The sequence below is a fragment of the Schistocerca nitens genome, chromosome 3 (genome assembly GCF_023898315.1).
Source record: "Schistocerca nitens isolate TAMUIC-IGC-003100 chromosome 3, iqSchNite1.1, whole genome shotgun sequence".
NCBI classification, from domain to species: Eukaryota; Metazoa; Arthropoda; class Insecta; order Orthoptera; family Acrididae; genus Schistocerca; species Schistocerca nitens.
The window spans coordinates 259,823,161-259,838,073 of NC_064616.1; the positions used below are offsets into that span (position 1 = coordinate 259,823,161).

The following is a 14,913-nucleotide window of genomic DNA, read 5'->3' on the forward strand; positions in this document are numbered from 1 at the left end:
GGTGGCTTACAGAATACTCGTTCGACTTATACTTGAGTATTGCTCATCAGTGTGGGATCCGTACCAGGTCAGGTTGACAGAGAAGATAGAGAAGATCCAAAGAAGAGCGGCGCGTTTTGTCACAGGGTTATTTGGTAAGCGTGATAGCGTTACGGAGATGTTTAGCAAACTCAAGTGTCAGACTCTGCAAGAGAGGCGCTCTGCATCGCGGTGTAGCTTGCTGTCCAGGTTTCGAGAGGGTGTGTTTCTGGATGAGGTATCGAATATATTGCGTCCCCCTACTTATACCTCCAGAGGAGATAACGAATGTAAAATTAGAGAGATTCGAGCGCTCACGGAGGCTTTCCGGCAGTCGTTCTTCCCGCGAACCATACGCGACTGGAACAGGAAAGAGAGGTAATGACAGTGGCACGTAAAGTGCCCTCCGCCATACGCCGTTGGGTGGCTTGCGGAGTATAAATGTAAATGTAGATGTAGATGTAAAGTCATTTACTTCAAGGAATCCACATTTTTATCGCTTGCTTCTGAAGCTTGACCGAGCGATTAAATTCCATGCATAGTTTGATGGCTCACTGGGTTTTCCAACAGGCAAGTGGCTACACTTGGATGGATGGTCATTTCATGTATTGCATTCTTACTTTCAGGAACACTGGTGCACAAGACTTTGAAATGTTTACTGATGAGCCAAAACGTTATGAGTACTGCCCACTGCGAGGTTGAATGCCTCCTGGTGGTGTTGCGGCCACGTAACGCAGTAAGGAAAAAATGTGAGCGGAAGAGATATGAATGGGCAGCCATTAAAGAGAAGGTACGGGCCGCAAATGAGGAAATCTAGCGTTATAAAAGGTTCTGACAAAACAGCACATTGTTGTGGCGCTGCAGTTGAAAACTAGAATCTCTGAAACGACGAAACTGGTCCCCTGTAGGCGTACTACTGCCGTGAGCACCTATGGAAACTGGTTGAAGACTGGTGAAACAACGAGTCGTCCGTATGTTATTGGACGGACGCGTCTCATCACAAAATGTAGAGGTTGGAGGACCCCCACTGTGTAATCCAGGATAGGCAGTGATCTGTAACAGACCTGACGTCACAGTAAAATGCCGGTGCAGGCACAAGCGTTTCGGTGCGCACCGCTCGAAGGCCATTGTTGAACATAGAGCTCCACATCACAAGACCCCTACGTGTTCCCGTGTTGAACCAATGACAATGTCAGTTACGACTGCAGTGAGCACAGCATCACTGAGTTTCCACCGAGGATCAGTAGGAACGTGTCGCATGTCGAATTAATCAAAAAAATGGTTCAAATGGTTCTGAGCACTATGGGACTTAACTTCTGAGGTCATCAGTCCCCTAGAACTTAGTACTACTTAAACCTAACTAACCTAAGGACATCATACAAATCGATGCCCGAGGCAAGATTCGAACCTGCGACAGTAGTGGTCGCGCGGTTCCACACTGAAGCGCCTAGAACCGCTAGGTCACTCCGTCCGGCCTCGAATTAATCGCACTTCTTGTTACACCAGGTCGATGGTTAGGCCCTTAGACGCTGTGATCCAGGCGAATGGCTGGTTGAAACGTGCACTGCGCCAAAGATGCAGGCCGATGAGAGCAGAATTATGCTGTGGGGTACATTTAGTTGGGCTTCTATGTGACCTGTGGTAGTACTCGAAGACACCATGACAGAAGTGAACTACGCGAACATTACTGCGGACCGCCTGCACCCCTTCATGGTTGCAGTGTTCTCTGATGGCGACATCTTCCAGCAGGATAACTCTCCGTGACACAAGACAAGAATCGTGCTGCAGTGGTTTGAGGTGCATGATAGCGAACTCACATTAACGTCATAGCCAATGAATTCCCTAATCTGTACCCACTGGAACACATATCGGCAGCCAGCTGCGTGCCCACAAACCACCGTCCCGTAATTTGTGGGGATTTAGTGATCTATGAGTAGACATGTGGTACCACATACTTCTGGAAACATAGCAAGGACTTGTAGAATCCATGACAAGCAGAATCGTTGCTGTACTGTGTTTGAAAAGTGGATCAACACGCTATTAAACAGGTGGTCATAATGTTTTGGTTCATTGGTGTATCTGTAAAACCAACATTGGAACGTCTGAACAAAGTACAATCGACTCTCTATAATTTGAAACTCAAGGGACCATGCAGTAAGTTCATATTACCGAGAGTTTCAAATAATAGTAGTCCAATAATCGTGAGGGATAGAATAAAAGATCCAAATTAAAGAGAGTTTGGTTGAAATTAAATTGTAGTACATACATAGTACACACATTAGTACATTCATCTTTATTTTAATACCGTGTAAAATAAAATAAACACATATACGTATCGTACACACACATAGTGTCAACGGCCTTGCCACAGTGGTAACACCGGTTCCCGTCAGATCACCGAAGTTAAGCGCTGTCGGACTGGGCTAGCATTTGGATGGGTGCCCATTCGGTCTGCCGAGCGCTGTTGGCAAACGGGGTGCACTCAGCACATGTGAGGCAAACTGAGGAGCTACTTGACTGAGAAGTAGCGGCTCCGGTCTCGTAAACTGACATACGGCCGGAAGAGCGGTGTGCTGACCACATGCCCCTCCATATCCGCATCCAGTGATGCCTGTGGGCCGAGGATGACACGGCGGCTGGTCAGTACCGTTGGGCCTTCATGGCCTGCTAGGGAGGAGTTCAGTTCAGTGACATACACATAGTGAATGAAAAAAATGCCAAAGAAAATGTTACACGTCATTTTTGAGAAAGTGGCTTCCATCTAGCATTGTCCAGGGAATTATCGATGGTGATGAGAGGTGAAAAGAAATCATCACTCGTTTCCGTTCTGAGGACGTTGGAACATAGGGTACGGACAGATAACCTTGTCTCGAGTTGGCGGTTGTTCCTCGTTATCTTCCTCGTCCTCATCCTGACATGTTAACAACTCAGCAATGGTTAGTACACCATGGACACCACCTTGAATTCGTTAATTATCGCGACTCTAATGATTGTTCCACGTTTTCTTTTTGCATTACAAATCCACACTTTCTGGAGCTAATATTTTTCGAGGCCTCATCAGTCATATTTATAGCGGCCCCAAATGTTTTCTTTGCCTTCTCACCTTTTTCAGTGCAATCCAGCACAAGTGAAACAATTTCTCTGCGATTGAGAGTTTCGAAATGTTCTATTATACCCTGGTCCACTGGCCGCAATATTGATCTCTTTTACGATGGGAAATAAATCAGTTTTACGTACCGTAATATAAATGTGGAGAGTTGTTATGTACGGTGCAGTAGTCCTGAAACAGCAAAAATTTTGCGTTTCTCATTTTTCATATCACTACAAACCGGGGACAGCCATTCATTAAATAATGCCGTCGTCATCAATGATCTTTTGTTTGAGCGATAGGTTGTGAGAAGCGATTTTATTTCCTTGAAAGGGCGTAGTTTCACAGATTTCGCTGCTATGGTTGGTTTCAGCTTCTGAGATCCGTCCATGTTACAGGGTGGGAGGGCAATTAATGAATCCTTGCTCAGTTTTCCACCATGACACTTTTCTCCTTCGGATGCTAGGGTGCAATCAGAAAGACATCTTTAAAAAAAGTCCCGTTTCGACTGTGTTGAATATGTTTCCTGGGTCGTAGCCATTCAAAATTTATTTTAGTTCATCAGTCCATTCAATAGAAAGGGAATTGTCCGTGCTGACACTTTGCCCACAACTTTTTTTTAACGTGATGGCATGACGTTTTTTGAAGTCTGAGAGCCACTCCTCACTTACCGTAAAGCCCTTTAATCCCAAGAGACTGAGTAAAAGATTTCGCTTTTCCTTCAATATGAAGCCACTCGCGGTTACTTTTTATCCTCTGCACTGATTTATCAATTCGATGAAGCACTCTTCGAGACGGGGAAATTTCCTCTGACATGACCTTTTTCTTCCTGTCCCTGAAATAGTTCCTTTGACACGATCTTTATTTTTAAAAAATCTTCGACGGTGTAGATGGTATAAAGCGAACTGTAACACAAAATCTGTCTTCGATATTTCACGCTTTAATAACAAGCATTTTTCCATTAATTGAAAGACAGTTGTACATTCTAGCAGTCATGGCGTTTCACAGTTTCAAGAAACACGGGTTGAGTACAACACAATATGAATGCAGACTGCAGATTGAATTAAGTATAGGTCGGAGAAACAAACGACAGATGGACGGTTGAACCTGTACTTCAACTCAGAGAAGCAGGGGGACTTCAATAGGAATCACGGAAGTAGAGGACTTCAAAATGTACTGAGTGTGAAAGCCCTGACTTCAAATTATAAAGTGTTAGTGAGATGCCCTCACCACTACAACTTCAACGTACCGAGGGGACCAAAACACATTGATTTTTTTCAATTTGTCGAGTATTTATCAGGGGATCGGAAAAAATTTCAAATTATGGAGAGTTTCAAATTATCGGTTGTCAAATTATGGAGAGTCGACTGTAGCGATGTAGCAAAGGATTCCGAATCTCCTTACTCATAACTTCGTCTACATCCTAAAGTGACGCACCAAAAACTCGATGAAACTTAAATGGCAACAGGAAGGATAAACATTTTGCACGAAGACATCCAGTATTTGAAGCAACAACGTGCAGCCTTTACAGAGCAGTGTGTAAATTTGCGATTTTAGAGAGGGAGCGCTGAAAAGATTTATGTAAAAGGATTTGCCAGTTTGAATGCAAGGAGGCCTATTTATTAGGTAACAATTCACTGGGTTACACCTGCTATAGACATGTTCAGGAGCAAATGGTAGGGGAAATTATTTTGTGCATTGGTTTTTGTATTTTTGTTCTACTGTAAATGTCTCATTTATTCTTTGGTCATAGCCATTACTATGCATAAATATTTTAATTGTTATTTTTCACATGTGTGGGAGCTCGAGTAATTTACTTATTTATTTTTGCTGTACACCGTGATTTAAAATATCACGCAAAATATAAAATATGGTTACGAACGAAAGACGAACACAGTTGCGGCTTTCATTGATCTCACAGCAGCCTAAGATAGAATCAAACATAAAAAACTAATAACATTAGAACACAGTGCCATGAAGAATTGTCTACCGGCACTATTCAACCTGTGCATTTTACAAAACAGACGACTCAGTAAACCTACAAACAAAAAGGAGTCGATTGTGGATCCAAAAAAAAATAAAATAAAATAAAAAAAAAGCCTTTCCCCAAGGAAGTGTTTCGGCCCCGTTTAATATACAGTATACACCAATGAGCAGCCGATAAAACCGTACACGCGTTCCTTTATTTATGCAGCTGATACAGCTATCAAAACTTTCGAAGGAGTGGAAAAGGAACTAATTGCATCACTGAAGAACTTTGCTGTTTGTTGCAATAATAAATAATTCAAATGCACCCTTATCTATATTGAACACTGTCAGCACCGTCATCACCACAAGTCGTTGTGCTCACTGCCGAACCTCGCAATCCCGTTCACCAGGCGTCTTCATCCCGCGCGCTTATAAGCTTCTCTTTGAGCCTGCTGAAGAAGTAGACTTGAGATCTGCTTGAACTGATCCATTCACATTCTCGCTGCTCTCCCCCTCCGTCTCACGCCCTCGATTTTCCTTCCAAGATTATTTTACAGTTTCTCCGTCTCTTCTCACAATACGGGCAAAGAACTAGAGAATTTTTTGGCTGACGCAAGAAGAAAGACGCCTGGAGACACTGAGTTGCTCAACGATGGATAAATTAGTTCTTTTTTCAGCCCATTTTATTCGCAGCATCCTGCGCCAGCAGCAAAGCTCAAATGCATCAATACGCTGCATGTCTCTGGCTGCAACGGTTCATATTTCGCAACCTTAAAAGAAGACGGAAAACATGGGTGTTACAACACTTCTGATCTTTGCACTGTTCGTTATACTCAGTTCTTCCAAACCTTGGTGAGCTTCTTCACAGCTAGTCACCCTATGTTCTTATCTCATATTCAAGACATTCCACGTCATAGATGGTTGACCCAGGATAGATGAAAGAATGCACGACTTCCGGTTCGATTAACATACCTGTGAGCTAGACATGTGTTTCTCTATCAGTTATCATGAGTCTGGAGTTGATGAGATTGATGTCTAATCCATACGATAGACTAATGTTCTATACTTTTGTTAGTAGCTCAACAAGTTCATCTTCGCTGCTCGCTTAAAGCACTGTGTCAGCAGAAAATCTGAGGTTATTAATAGTTCTTTCATCAGTTCAGACGTCTTTAGACCAAACATCAAGATCTTGTTTAATGAGACATTCGACATAGGTGTTGTACAGCTGGGAAGATAGGACGCAACCCTCTCTGACACCTTTGTATACGTTGAAGAAATCAGACGTACCTGCACTTGTCTTCACTGATGCTAGGTGATTATAGTATGACTTATGATCACGGGGTTTAAGTGTGGTGGAAGGACCAAACTCTCCAAGCACCTAGCACGGCTTTTCATATACAACACAGCCAAAGCCTTTCCTAACGTCAGTGGTGCAGATGGAAAAAGAAACACAAAACTCTCGCGATTTCTCAATTATTTTTCGTGTGTGCAGGATCTCTACACGATTAATTTTCCCTTCAAAACAACCTGCTTATTCCTTGTTTATGCGAGGATGAGTGTATAGTTTCAAACGTTCGTTTGAGATGTAGAGCAAGATTTTGCTTGCTTGAGATATGAGAGCAACAGTTCGGTAGCTGCAGCAGCCCCTGATTGACTCTTTCTTGTACATCTACATCTACATCTACATTTATACTGCGCAAGCCACCCAACGGTGTGTGGCGGAGGGCACTTTACGTGCCACTGTCATTACCTCCCTTTTCTGTTCCAGTCGCGTATGGTTCGCGGGAAGAACGACTGTCTGAAAGCCTCCGTGCGTGCTCGAATCTCTCTAATTTTACATTCGTGATCTCCTCGGGAGGTATAAGTAGGGGGACGCAATATATTCGATACATCATCCAGAAACGCACCCTCTCGAAACCTGGACAGCAAGCTACACCGCGATGCAGAGCGCCTCTCTTGCAGAGTCTGACACTTGAGTTTGCTAAACATCTCCGTAACGCTATCACGGTTACCAAATAACCCTGTGACAAAACGCGCCGCTCTTCTTTGGATCTTCTCTATCTCCTCCGTCAACCCGATCTGGTAAGGATCCCACACTGTTGAGCAATACTCAAGTATAGGTCGAACGAGTGTTTCGTAAGCCACCTCCTTTGTTGATGGATCACATTTTCTAAGGACTCTCTCAATGAATCTGAACCTGGTACCCGCCTTACCAACAATTAATTTGATATGATCATTCCACTTCAAATCGTTCCGCACGCATACTCCTTGATATTTTACAGAAGTAACTGCTACCAGTGTTTGTTCCGCTATCATATAATCATACAATAAAGGATCCTTCTTTCTATGTATTCGCAATACATTACATTTGTGTATGTTAAGGGTCAGTTGCCTCTCCCTGCACCAAGTGCCTATCCGCTGCAGATCTTCCTGCATTTCGCTACAATTTTCTAATGCTGCAACTTCTCTGTATACTACAGCATCATCCGCAAAAAGCCGCATGGAACTTCCGACACTATCTACTAGGTCATTTATATATACTGTGAAAAGCAATGGTCCCATAACACTCCCTTGTGGCACGCCAGAGGTTACTTTAACGTCTGTAGACGTCTCTCCATTGATAACAACATGCTGTGTTCTGTTTGCTAAAAACTCTTCAATCCAGCCACACAGCTGGTCTGATATTCCGTAGGCTCTTACTTTGTTTATGAGGCGACAGTGCGGAACTGTATCGAACGCCTTCCGGAAGTCAAGGAAAGCAGCATCTACCTGGGAGCCTGTATCTAATATTTTCTGGGTCTCATGAACAAATAAAGCGAGTTGGGTCTCACACGATCGCTGTTTCCGGAATCCATGTTGATTCCTACAGAGTAGATTCTGGGTTTCCAAAAACGACATGGTACTCGAGCAAAAAACATGTTCTAAAATTCTACAACAGATCGACGTCAGAGATATAGGTCTATAGTTTTGCGCATCTGCTCGACGACCCTTCTTGAAGACTGGGACTGCCTGTGCTCTTTTCCAATCATTTGGAACCTTCCGTTCCTCTAGAGACTTGCGGTACACGGCTGTCAGAAGGGGGGCAAGTTCTTTCACGTACTCTGTGTAGAAACGAATTGGTATCCCGTCAGGTCCAGTGGACTTTCCTCTGTTGAGTGATTCCAGTTGCTTTTCTATTCCTTGGACACTTATTTCGATATCAGCCATTTTTTTCGTTTGTGCGAGGATTTAGAGAAGGAACTGCAGTGCGGTCTTCCTCTGTGAAACAGGGAAATGAAGGGAGACGTCGACCAGTCCTCTCGCTACTCACCAGTTTCCCATGTTTTTCTACACAATGAATGCAGGACATCAACACCTTCCTGCCCCATTTATTTGATGATCTCCCCAAATATTCCGTCCATCCCAAGGGAAACACACGGACGGAAAAAAAATTGTAACACGAAGAAGGAGTTGTGCGACATAAACGGAAGCTGGGCAGCGTGTTTCTACATTCGAGAGATGATGTTTATTCAGATTTCACACCAGTCACTTAATAATGGAGCTAGTAGCGCCACTGTCAGGATGCCAAACACGTTTCTTTTACGTACTCAGTGTAACAGTCATGAGGGTTAGTAACCTTTGAGATTGGATGTGCTGAGCTGATGTTAGTCAAGAATGCCTTTAAGGCAACTAAGACGCCATTGTCAACACCTCACTACGCTTGAGCGAGGTCGTGTAAAAGAGCTGCGACAAGCTGGATGTTCCTTCTGCGATTTTGCAGGAAGACTTGGCAGAAATGTTGTCACTATACATGATTGTGGTCACGAGACGGTGCGGTCGCAAGGCAACCGAGCTCTGGACGTCCATGTGGCACTACCGAGAGGAAAGACCATCGTGTTCAGCGTACGGCTCTGACGCATCGTACTGCAACTGCTGCAGCAATTGGAGCAGCATTTGGCCCCGCTGTGACACCAGGACGAATTGGGCCCTCACTGCCTCATTGAGCAAGTACGGCTGTAATCGTCTGCTCTCGATGACACAAGACATCAGGAGAACACTAGCCGTACAACTGGTGGAAAGTGCTTCACTCCTTTAAATTCTACAGGCTAATACGATTGTATAGCACCCTGCATTCTTGCTCATCCGTTGCAAAAAAAAAAAAAAAAAAAAAAAAAAAAGAAAAAAAAATCAAGCACGTATCTGTAACTTTCATCCAAAATATTTACAAATAATCTAATGTAGAACATAACTCTCTACCCCTTCCCATTGCCATAGTCGCAGTTCATTTGGAAGATGAAAATAGCTTGTGAGCCGCGCGGGATTAGCCGAGGCGCTGCAGTCATGGACTGTGCGGCTGGTCCCGGCGGTGGTTCGAATCCTCCCTCGGGCATGGGTATGTGTTTTGTTCTTAGGATAATTTAGGTTAAGTAGTGTGTAAGCTTAGGGACTGATGACCTTAGCAGTTAAGTCCCATAAGATTTCACACACATGTGAACATTTGAATAGCTTGTGATTCTCTAAAATAGCTGGAATGGTATTTAATGGAACGTTACTCAAATAACACATTTAATAACAGTATGAAAACAATTGTCATGATGATTCACACATGGGCATTTTCCCAGTCGATACTGAACAACCAGTCTCCACCCGAGATAGGCACCATTATAGATTCTTATACACTGCCGGAAAAAATGCAAAATCCTCAAGGACAACGTCATTTTATTGACAAGTGAGGTGTCAGGTCATTCATTACTGCAGGAACATACGATAAGAAATTCAGAGCAACACGTCACAGTGAAGGGTGCAGAAACAGTAGGGTTAATACACAGTCTGCAGCAACGCTGGCGTGCAATCGATCATAAATGTGCTGAATGGCATCCTACGATAAACTGTCCACACAAGCAATCCCACTCTCCAGTAAACTCTTTCAGGGCACCAGAGTAATCATGCTTGGTTGTGTCGTGGTATCAGTAGCCGCGTGGTTAGAGACACACGTGATATTAATCCTGCTAAAAGCAGACGATTCCTCACGTTCCCTGATGACACAGCAGGTGCAGCACGTGCCGTCCGCAGCTCGTGGTCTAGTGGCTGGCGTTGGTGCCTCTGGATCACGGGGTCCCGTGTTCGATTCCCGGCCGGGTTGGGGATTTTCTGTGCGCAGACGCTGGGTGTTTGTGTTGTCCCCATCATTTCATCATCATTCGTGAAAGTAGCGAGATAGGACGGTGTAATGATTGGGACTTTGTATGGGCGCTGATGACCGCGCAGTTGAGCACCCCACGAACCAAACATCATCAGCAACATGTGCGCGGATTTCGTCCTTGGTTGATGTTAAGTCGACTACTGCTACTCAAATAATGTGTCGATCTTGACGTGCGTCATTATTACGTGGACGTGCAGAGCCTGGTCTACAGCTGTGAGGATGTTCCACAACCACTGTTGAAAGCGATACACTACCGATAAATTGTGTCTAGCTTGTGCAGTCATCCACCGATACGTCCATCCGTCTTCCTGCAGACACACAATGCAGCCCCGTTCAAATGGCTGTCTCTGCTAACAAGAGTAAGTACTCGTCGGTAGGAAATGATTTTATCCTAGAATGAATGTTGCAAACACTTTTCACCTCTAAACTTCTTACAGTTACTGCTTCCGAGTTGAAACTTAGGTTGTACAGACAGGCCTCCTGAGCGCCATCTGATCATCAATGACCATAACAAACGAGTCACAGCACCTCATTATGCACGTATTATACCTTGGTGCTACTGAACACAGTCCTGTTTTGTATTTTTTTCTGGCAGTGTACATACAGTGTGTTAGTGGTCTAAGTCCAGATATTTTTATTGATGACTGACAACAGTGTGCTGAACAGTAATGCATAAGAATTTATTTCGTTTGGAGAATAATAATTAAAGCTATTAGAAGTTGTATGTTTCTAGATTGGTTAGTACGTCCAAGTCCCCCGGGCAGCAGGTAAGGTGCTGAAGTGTGTACGTGTGGACGCTCAAAAAATGGTTCAAATGGCTCTGAGCACTATGGGACTTAACATATGAGGTCATCATTCCCCTAGACTTAGAACTAACCTAAGGACAGCACACACATCCATGCCCGAGGCAGGATTCCAAGCTGCGACCGTAGCAGCAGCGCGCTTACGGACTGAAGCGCCTAGAACCGCTCGGCCACAACGGTCGGCACGTGTGGACCCAAAACGTTAGACGTAGAGAAAAAACAACTAACATGCTAAAGTGGGGACATTTTAAGGTACCAATGATCACAGTACCCATATTCACTCCAAACCCCCCGTATGTGCCACCACCTCACTCACAGTAGACGTAACACCAATGGTATTCTAGCATATACAAATCGTTGTCTGTAGTTTAATTAACCTGTTCTCATAGCACATCCATGCCTTCCACTCATACTTAAGGGTGCCAGATAACTATAATGATGTTAATAATTGTAATTTCTAGTATTTGTTACGCTGTTTTGTGACGTAAAGCATTACACCGTGTCTGCAGATCAGACTCACATATTTCTAGAAGAAAACGATGTATCATATTTGCTGTTAATTGTTGTTGTACGATAGCCGCAAGCTATAAATTTTGCTGGCAACATTTGTCACCACCAGTCTTATTGAGCACAAGATCCTTGATTTTTGTAGTCATTCTGAGATAGCAATATATTCTCTTGTGTGATCGGAACTATCGCGAGTTGAGCATTTGAATTAACAGAAACCAAGACGACATATATATCAAAGACGCAATATTTCTCTTCTAAGGCTCTTTACAGTGGCCTAGAATACGAAAAGCCTTCGGATGGATATGAGATGGAATAAAAATTCACACTCAACTGTGTGCTCTGCCCGTTCTCTGTCATATCACTAGAAGATCAGTCACGATAGAGAGTGTTATCCCGAACGACCGCGAGGAGCCTGTATTCTGTGATAAGAGATTGCTGCTTCACTTTTCCCGGATTTATCCCTCAGTGTCCATAGCAGAGATAGGATCGCGGCGGCCACAGCCCAGTGGTTCGGAACAGCGGAAGTGACGCAGGTCCGTCGATGCGCCATTTGGTGTGTGGTTAACGCCATTGTTCCCCGGGGACATCGAATGATGCAAATTACAGTCTCTCTCTTCCGCAACAGACTACATAAAGGGCACGTTAGGTACGTATGTACGTAATCTGAGACTTTTAAACTATGAGCGTTTCAATAGTCTCATCGAACTAATTGTGCCAACTCGATTTTACAATGACTCACAGCGGGATACTCATTAGCCAGATTTAATCCCTAAACTTTGTGAACAATTAGTGGATGTAGCTGCTGGAATAATTCCTCTACATACACATATTTTCCCCGTAACGGCCATTATCGTTCCCATTAGTTCGATGCATATACCGAAGCGTACAAAACCTTATAAGAGTTCTATCAGCGATTTGAACAGTATAGACAGCACATTACCAGTACATCATACATCCTCTACCATGCACATGACGAGGGTCTGTATTAACAGACGGGATGGGTGGCTGATACACTATATTGTGAGACTTTCTTTTCGTCTAAGTTTATAAATATTTTACCTCTAGCTAGAGTTCAAAAGCATAAAATATAAAAATAAGTTTACCAGCGCGTCCTTGCGATTTATATGTTGTAGAATGGGTAGAATAGCCCATCATTTATAAGAGCCCAGACTTCTGAAACAGACAGTATACAACATACGCACGTCCAGTGTCAGCATGACTTGCAAAGCAAATAACCAATGATTTCTCCGGAAGAAATGATTATGTAGCAAGGTGTCGGTAAAGTACTCAAAGCACGTGTAACAGTTTGCGCTAAGAAGTGTACATTTGGCTAAAATGAAATTTACTCTACAGATTCCGTACGTGAAAACACGCAAATTAATAAGATAATGGGACTGTGCACGATCTCTGTCTTCGAGAATTCAGTGTGGTTTGAAGAACCCATGTGCAACTGTCACAGAAAATATGCATACAATTCTAGTGAATCTCCCTCCATACGGCTTGTATGCGATTGCACATTTCATTAGTGTTTGTTGCTGGATCACTGTGAAAAACAAGTTTCCGACCGAGACAAGCTAACTGAGCGACATTTCAGGTGAACGTTCAAACCAGAGAAGCTATGATATTTTTCGCTCTTCGAAGAAGGCTGGTGCATTACTCGCCATATTTGGCTGAGAATCGCCTGTCAGAGTACACTACCTGGAGATCCAAAAGCTCCAAGATGAAACGGTTTCTGCTCAGATGGCCCTCAATGTGTGGCATATCAGCCTGCAAATTGCATGCAATGTAGCCCATAGCAGGTAGCAAGGAACGATTAACGAAGACACGTCCACATCTATTGCAGTGCTCTAGTTTCGACGTAAAACCATGGACAGTGCTGTATGATTTGTTATTCCCACGCAGATAAGATGGTAGGCATCCGGTTTGTGGTCACGTGGCGTACTGCAGTACCAGTTCATCGCAACCTATGACTCTACTCTTTTCACTGAATGCTGACGTACAACACTGTCATAGTAACAAGTCGAGTACAACCATGTCCTCACAGTATGACAGACTCATTCCCGCAAATCAGTCATTACACTATTTCAGTTTATTCAGATTCTGATGTTTCCCATGTTGCAGTAGATAAGGTACGCTGACAATTGCTTTCGTATTTCAGCTTCTGACAGTTCTAAAGCGGCTCACCTTGAGTAACACTGACTTCTCCAGTCAAAGCTCGGCCTACATGTGCGCCATATTCCTGCATGCTCAATTACTTATTGCTGCACCGTTCTACAGACGCTCTGAATTAGGTTCCGGTCTCATCATTTTATATGCGTGTTGCAATTTTCACGAGATGAAAGAGAAATTTGATCTAGCATGACAAAACGACTTATAGGGGTAAACAATAAATTGCATATGCTGCCATTACACTGAAGTGACGAAAGTTATAGAATAGCGATGTGTATATATACAGATGGCGGTACCACCGCGTACACAAGACACAAAAAAGGAGTGCATTGGTGGAACTGTTATTTGTACTCAGGTGGTTCATGAGGAGAGGTTTCTAACGTGATTACGGCAGCACAACGGTAATTAACAGAAACTGAACGCGAAATGGTAGTTGGAGCTAGCCAAATGGGAGAATTCAATATTCCGTAATCCACAGTGTCAAGAGTGTGATGAGAATGCCAAATTTTAACCATTACCCCTCAATACGGACAGCGCAGTGGCTGAGGACCCTCACTTAACGACCGAGAGCAGAGGCGTTTGCTTAGAGTTGTCAGTGCTGGTAGACAAGCAACACTACGTGAAATGACCGCAGAAATCAATGTGGGACGTAAGACGAACGTATACGTTAGGACAGTGCGGTGAAATTTGGCCTTAGTGGCCTATGGAAGCAGACGACTGACACGAGTGCCTTTGCTAACAGTACGACATTGCCTGCAGCGCTTCTTCGCGGCTCGTGACCATGTCGGTTGGACCATAGACGACTGCGAAACTGTGGCCTGGTCAGATAGATCCCGATTTCAGTTGGTAAGAGCTTATAGTAGGGCTCGACTGCGCCACAGACCCCATGAAGCCATGCTGGCCGAAGTGGCCGCGCGGTTAAAGGCGCTGCAGTTTGGAACCGCAGGACCGCTACGGTCGCAGGTTCGAATCCTGCCTCGGGCATGGATGTTTGTGATGTCCTTAGGTTAGTTAGGTTTAACTAGTTCTAAGTTCTAGGGGACTAATGACCTCAGCAGTTGAGTCCCATAGTGCTCAGAGCCATTTGAACCATTTTTGAACCCATGAAGCCATAGATTTGACAACAAGGGCTCTGCAAGTTGGTGGTGGCTATGTAATGGTGTGGGCTACGTTTG

General features: G+C 44.0%; 1 pseudogene; it reads left to right on the plus strand.

Moving 5' to 3' along the window:
• The first annotated feature begins 2,370 nt into the window (after positions 1-2,370).
• LOC126250014 (5S ribosomal RNA) lies at positions 2,371-2,488 on the plus strand (annotated as a pseudogene).
• Positions 2,489-14,913: the final 12,425 nt, after the last annotated feature.